A 7,217-nucleotide genomic window follows, 5' to 3' on the forward strand; every position below is an offset into this window, starting at 1 on the left:
GCACAGACACCACTGGCCCAAAGAACCCCTGCTGTCCTCTGCTGAAGCAGGTAGGTCAATTGCAGGGGGCAGGTCAGAGGAAGATCAGGTGAAGTGGTTGGAGTGGCCTGGGCCAGGAGTGGGTCAGGGAGGGTGGGGGTGGATCTCAGTTGCAGCAGTGTATGCTGAGATACTATCCTTTCTTTCCAGTCTGGACCCATCACCTCCTTGGACTTATTCCAGCTAAATAGCTGACACAGGTCTGAGGATCCACTGGAAGCCAGGTTGCCTATAGGGAGGTCAGTAATGAAGGTTTGTACTTACCTCTCCTGCACCATCTGCCACTCTGCCGGTGGCACTGCATGCTGTGGACTGCTGGGGGTAGGATTGTGCCTTGATTCTCTTTCACAGGGCCGTAGCAACTGTTACCCTGCACATGCCCAATCTCGTCTGATCTTGGAAGCTAAGCAGGGTCAGGCCTGGTTAGTACTTGGATGGGAGACCGCCTGGGAATACCGGGTGCTGTAGGCTTATACCATAGTCTTTCGAGACTGAAGGTTGCCAACCAGCACTTCTATCTACCCCCACAACTTCTCTTCTAGACTCAGGCTTGGGCGAACTGCAAGGAAAGGGAATTTCAGAGCTGAAGGACAGTAGTGAAGACTGCCATTCAACACAATATTGCGGCCTGCTTGTATGGTAGGTGGAAGATTCTGTGTTCAAGGCTCTCACTGGTCAAGGTGTATTGCCTTAACTGCACAAATTGAGGACGACATGGAAAACAATGGACTGCAATAATCTGACAATTAAGGGCCCAATCTGATCCAATTTTCCTGTGTTGGTACAGCCCATTGGGGCATGCACTTCATCCTGTGGTGGGGAGACAGTCTCAGAGGCCTCTTCCGGGTATGGAAACATGTGTTCCCTTACCTCTGGGCAGCATTGTGGCTGCACTGGCACTGGAAAGTTGGATAGGATTGGGCCCTAAATCATTTGAAGTCTCCCTAAAAAAGTGAGTATACAAAGGATGGCAATCCTGGAAACAAAAGCTAGTCTGGATATAGACAAATATAGTCTTGCCTGTTTAAAGCCCTTGGGATTGGGCAGGCCAAAACATCCGAAATGGAACAGGTGTTGGTCAGTTGGACTCTTAGAGCGCAATCCTACCCTGCGCTGGAACAGGCAAGCCAAAGGGCTTGCACTGTATCCAGCGCAGGATAGGGGCCCAAAGCGGCTCAGTCAGAGGCAAGGGGAAACTTTTCCCCTTACCTCCAGGTAAGGTGCCCCTGCACCTATGGGTCTCCTTGGACTTGTGCCACCTTCTGAGGTGGGAGGGATTGCGCCACCAGCATAAGTGGTGGATCCCAGCCCCACCTCCCGCTCCCCACCCACCTGCCCCCAGGACTGCCCACCGCCTGCCCACCTGCCCACCCCCTACCCATGAACACCTCCCTCCTGCCCCCTCCCCACCCACCCCAGAGCTTTGTGTTGACCCAGCCGGGGCTAATGCAAGGCTTGCCACAGAAGCCGCCACGGAGGCTGGATTCAGCTTCTGTGTGCTGGCGCAGCTTATTCCCAAGGAGGTGCAAATGTGCTTTACGGCATGTTTACCACCCTCCTGGGCTGCCTCAAGGGAGGGCAGGATCGTGCCCTTAATAAGGCAGATCTGTTTTGTAGATCTATTTTAACACCCCAAAAATGGTCTGTGTGTGTGTCTGTGTATTAGGGGTGTGTGTATATGATCAGTTTAAGGATACCATCTCTCAAATGTAAATAGCTTTAATGAATACTGTTCTTGAACAAGAGGGTAAATCAACAAGGCTGCATAACAAGGCCGCTGTCACTTGTGTAGACCTTGCTACCTGTTGTGTCATCAAGAGGCCTGGCTGGAAAGAACAGTGTTTCCCAAATTAGTACTTAACACTTGACTGCTGGGTAGCAAAGTGCTACTGGGGTGATGAGCAGAACCTCATTTTGGCCAGTGGAAAAGATGAAAGCCCTTCTCTTGCTTAAAGTAGTCTCTCCCCACCACACCACCCTCAAAGTCACAGCAGCAATTTCCTCTCCAATTGTATGTCATTTACAGCCTGGGTAGAAGACCCAGCATTGCTGCTGACAGCCATTTGTGATGCAAAAAAAAAAAAAAAAAAAATTATGGTCAGCAGTTTTATTGTTGTTTGCTAACATTCCCAGCTGCCTTTGTTTTCTTGTTTTCCTAGGGGCAAAACAGGGTTTGGAGCACTTGTGGTACACCTGTGTTCCTTCTTTATTGGTCACATTATAAAGCAAGGGATTTGGAAGATTCATTCTGGACAGGTACATCTTCAAACTCAGCTGTAATCTTAATGAGCAGTGGCAGGAATAAGAGACCCACCTTGTGCTTAGACCAAACTTTATTCACTTGTTTAATTAACACATGTCATATATGCTGTCACTCTCCACTGTTCGAGGAGGCTTAGGTCACAAACCTATCCAATCCTGCCTAGGAGTAAACCCCATTGACTATAATGGAACTTACTTCTGAGTAGGCATGCATAGGATTGGGCTCTTACAAAACTAAAAAAAAAGCAGACGTAACCATGAGGAATACAACCAAACAATACTAAGAATAGTATAAATAGTACAATTTACATGTTTTTTTTACAATTTACAATTTTTACAAATTTCCATGTTGGCATCCTTCAGTCTCGGAAGACTATGGTATTGCGCTCTGAATGGTGGTTCTGGAACAGTGTCCTCTCCAGTGCACGAAGCCTGGGTAAAGTAGGTATGGAGGATAGGCTGTTACCCATGCAGCAAATCCCCCCTCTCCACGTCGCTGAAATGGTCCAATGGAAAGGCAGAAGCCAATACGGTTGGTTCCAGCAGCGTCGCAGGAGTTGCCAGAGCGTGACCGTGTACAGCTGCGAACTGCCTCAGGGACTCCGGCTCCGGATTTTGCCTCGAGGTTGGCTCCTGAAGCCTTTTCCATAACTGGATGTAGCCACAAGGCAGTGGAGGTTTAGGAACAGAGTTTTCCTTCTCTCAGATGAGCTGCCTTTCCAGGCTAACGAGTTTCATCTACCCGGTGGCTGTTTAGTCACCTCTTACGACAAGTACAGGCAAACTGAGGGCCTATTCTTATCCCCCAGCCCCCAGGGGTTTTACAAATTTACAATTTACATATTTTGGAGAGAAACTATGGAGAGAAAAAGTGATCTCTGGTCTGTAAGGAACAACAATGTGAACATTTGGACACCAACCCTAAGTCACAATGCAGTGCAAAGCCTGCTATTCTGGTGAAGTGAAACTCCTGGGGTATATTTTTGAACTGATGATCACCTATTTTATTTTTTTTCTAATATAGTTTTAACCACACCAGAGCTGACTTTAAGCCAGCTGGACCAATTGCTCCCAATCGGGTCCTGCGCCTTGGGTCCTACTCTAGTCTTGTATGCAATTTTATATGAAAATGTGCTTAGATCAGTGGTTCCCAAACCGTGGGTCAGGACCCACTGGTGGGTCATGAACTGATTTTTCATGAACTGATTTTTCGGTGGGTCACCGAAGGATGATGGAGAGATCAGATAACTAATTCAAAAATCAGATAGCTGCTAACTGCCCAGCAAGGAGCTGAGCTCCTGCAGTTTGCAAGCATGTGTAAATATAGGGAGATAAATGTTTGAGGGTCTTTTTTCTGGTTATTATTACTTGTACATACTACTCTGAAAGCGCCCGATCTCGTCTGATCTCGGAAGCTAAGCAGAGTCAGGCCTGGTTAGTACTTGGATGGGAGACCGCCTGCTGTAGGCTTTTGACAGCAACTGTTACCCTGCACATGCCCAATCTTGTCTGATCTTGAAAGCTAAGCAGGGTCAGGCCTGGTTAGTACTTGGATGGGAGACCGCCTGGGAATACTGGGTGCTGTAGGCTTATACCATAGTCTTTTGAGACTGAAGGTTGCCAACCAAGTAAGTAAGGGCTCAATCCTAACCAACTTTCCAATGCTGGTGCAGCCACAACACAGCCCTGAGGAAAAGGAACAAACATTCCCTTACCTGGATGAGGCCTCTGTGACTGCCCCTCTACTGCAGGATGTAGCGCATGCCCTGTTGGCATGGCTACACCAGGGCTGGAAAATTGGATAGGATTTGGTCCTAAGTAAGTAAGTAAATAAATAAATAAATAAAGTTCTATATCTCCTTTTTAAGAAAAGTCTAGGTAGGTTCCAATAGGGTACTATTTTAAAAAGTGGGTCCCAGTGCTAAAACGTTTGGGAACCACTGATTTCAATCCACTTGGTCCATTAACTCACATACACTTTCTAATGCACATTTTGATTACTTTCCATTCTACCATAAAGAGAGAGATCTAATGAATTTTATTTATATCTCTTAAGATTCTACAGGTCTTGGCTGTGAACCTGCGGTCCCGCAAAAAAATGTTTCCATTTGGGCCCTGACACTGGCGTCACTAGGGGGGTGCAGGGGGTGCAGACCGCACTGGGTGACATGCGGGGGGGTGAAGCACCCTGGGGAGGACGCACTAACTTCGCGGCGTTAGGAGCTACCGCATCATGCCATACACCGTTGGATGCGGAATGGCCAGCGGAGTGCAGTGCAAAAAACAGAATTGAAATAGTTTATTTCCTTCAAAGGTTATGGCCAAAAAAGGAAGGAAAAAATGCATGGAGCCCTATGGAAAGTGAAAGTGAGCCGTATTGCGCGTTTACTCACGAGGAGACGTACTTGCTATAGTCCATTGGAAAAGGCAAGCTGAGAGGAATCCAACAACACCAGAATGATCCCGATCCAATGAATGCAGTCCCCAAAAAACACCCAAGAAGCTCCCCCTCCCATCTGCGAGTCTGAGCCCAAAACGAAGCCACGTGGTTGCGTTTACTTGCAAGTAGGCGGACTTGCCTTAGTCAAGGCAGGCTAAGAGGCTCCAAGGACGTCAGAATGTTCCTGATCCAATGAATGCAGCCCCCAAAAACACAGAGAAGGAGGTCCCCCCTCCCAGCTGCAAGTCTATGGAAAGTGAAGCAGCCTACTGCCTCGCGAGTAGGCAGACGTGCCTTGGCTGGTGGTCAGGCCAGGCAAAGGGGAATGTGAGGACACTGGAATGGTCCCAATCCATGGATCTGGAGTGCAACAAATGCTCAGAAGGCAGCCTCTCCCCCCCCCCCCCCACTAAAAAGGACAAAAAAGTGGCTTGAACTGGTAAGGGGAAATTTTCTTTTTTGCACTTGCAAAGCCAGGAGGGTCTTCATCTTGATATGCTTGAAACAGAAGAACTTTAAACTGGGCACTGGGGAGGGCTGAAAATCTCACTGATTGTTTTTGGGGGTTTGTTATTGCAGGCAGACTCCAGAGTAAGCTCCATTGACCACTATAGGACTTACTTCAGAGTAGACATGCATAGGATTGGGCTCACAGGCTGCAATCCTACCAACACTTTCCTGAGAGTAAGCCCCATTGACCACAATAGGACTTACTTCAGAGTAGATTCACTTGATGGAACAGGACTGGCTCCCCCTTATGTAATTATTTTATTTTAATTTAATTATTTATAATTTTTTATTTTAATTTGCTTGATGATATCACTTCTGGCCATGACATCACTTCCAATGGATCCTGGACAGATTGTCATTCTAAAAAGTGGGTTCCAATGCTAAAAGTTTGAGAACTGCTGCAATAAGGTGTTAGTAAGTGGACACGGGTGTGTGTGTGAGAGACTCTACAAGTTTTCAAAATCACTAAAATCAGAGTTTGGAGGAATAAGACCATCATGTTATACATCAATCAATGCGTAATTTCATGCAGAATGCAGTGAAACAAACCACTTTGAAATATCTGTGTTCTAACAAAAGGTACAGCCAAAAAACCGGTGGGGGCAGGGTAATTGTGCATCACCACGCCCACCTGGCGTGCATACATGGGGTGTTACATGGGGTGATGTGCAGGCCTCCCGCACCGGGTGACTTGAATCCTATTGACGCCACTGGCCCTGAAGCTCCTAAGGGCTGGTCCCGATCACACCTATTCAGTGTTTTAGTTCCTGGAAGACTCCCTACTTAAGAGAAAATTGGTGCAGCAGGTAAAGCAGAGCCTGTGCACAATGTATAATACTATAGCAGGTAGAGGCAGGGATTGCTGGTATTCGAACTGGAGCATTTCAAGAACGTAATGCAAACTCAGACTAACATCTATATAGGCAATTTCCCGGCTGCTTGCATTTGCAGCTGTGCTCATGGGCTCCTTCCATCTTTCCAGGCCTATGCAAACATTAGCTAATTAATCCGAGGGAGATGGAGGATTGGTTAACCACAAAGGTGGGGAGGGGGAATGAGTTTGAGAAACTGCTACTTGTCAGCTGTTACTGATCTAATGCTTCTGTCTCAGTGGCTAATCAGGCAGATTGGCAGCAGTGAAAACCCTCTGTCACCCTGAGCCAACTGATTGCACTCCTCTCCTTTGGCTCTAGTTGCTTGGCGGTAGCCAGAATCTGACAGTCAGGCCCATTTTGCAAGCTGGAAGAAAAGAAGCTGTAAATCTTTTGGCTAGGCTGTTACTCCTGATGCAAGAATAGGAACCAATAAATTCTAAGAAGGGCCCAATCAATCATCTCCCTTGACTCTGCACCAGAGGTAGAGGACTGGCCTGATATATTTTATGCCCAAACAGCTTCACAGAGGTTGCAATCCTATACACATGTATCTGGGAGGAAGCCCCATTGAACACTATGCGACTTCTGAACACGTGGATTGTTCTGTAAGAGATGTGCTTCTGGATCCTAGCAATGTCATTTTACTATTAATTAAACTGGAGAAACTTGATTCTGTATCATCTGAGGATAGGACTTTTTTCTTTCCCCCTAAGGAGTAACATACCATTCAGCTACAAGTTAATACCACCAAAGGTTAATTTGATTTGATTTATATTGCCCTAAAGTGTTCCGGTGAAGATTTTGCTGTGATAGTTCACATTGCTTTCCCCACCCGTCCTCATTTATCTGGGCTTGGGACAGTGCAGCATGGAGAGCTTTCACCTATAAAGTCAACAGGAGGGATGGAGGTGGGCGCCCTCCATCAATCTGCCTCGGTAGGTATCATGAATGGACCAGTCCAGCTCCAGAGCACAGACATCTGTCTTGGAAAGAAGACACACCGAGTTGTCTTGCGCTGAGCCGTTGGCCCATCCAACCAGCTATTGTCGACTCAGGCTGAGAAAGGTCCTTCCCAGCTCTGCAACCTGAGA

General features: G+C 47.2%; 2 pseudogenes; both read left to right on the forward strand.

Moving 5' to 3' along the window:
- The first annotated feature begins 390 nt into the window (after positions 1 to 390).
- LOC136659483 (5S ribosomal RNA) lies at positions 391 to 510 on the forward strand (annotated as a pseudogene).
- A 3,261-nt stretch (positions 511 to 3,771) lies between these two features.
- On the forward strand, positions 3,772 to 3,891 carry LOC136659865 (5S ribosomal RNA; annotated as a pseudogene).
- Positions 3,892 to 7,217: the final 3,326 nt, after the last annotated feature.

Source organism: Tiliqua scincoides, chromosome 8, assembly GCF_035046505.1.
Source record: "Tiliqua scincoides isolate rTilSci1 chromosome 8, rTilSci1.hap2, whole genome shotgun sequence".
In the NCBI taxonomy this organism is placed as follows: Eukaryota; Metazoa; Chordata; class Lepidosauria; order Squamata; family Scincidae; genus Tiliqua; species Tiliqua scincoides.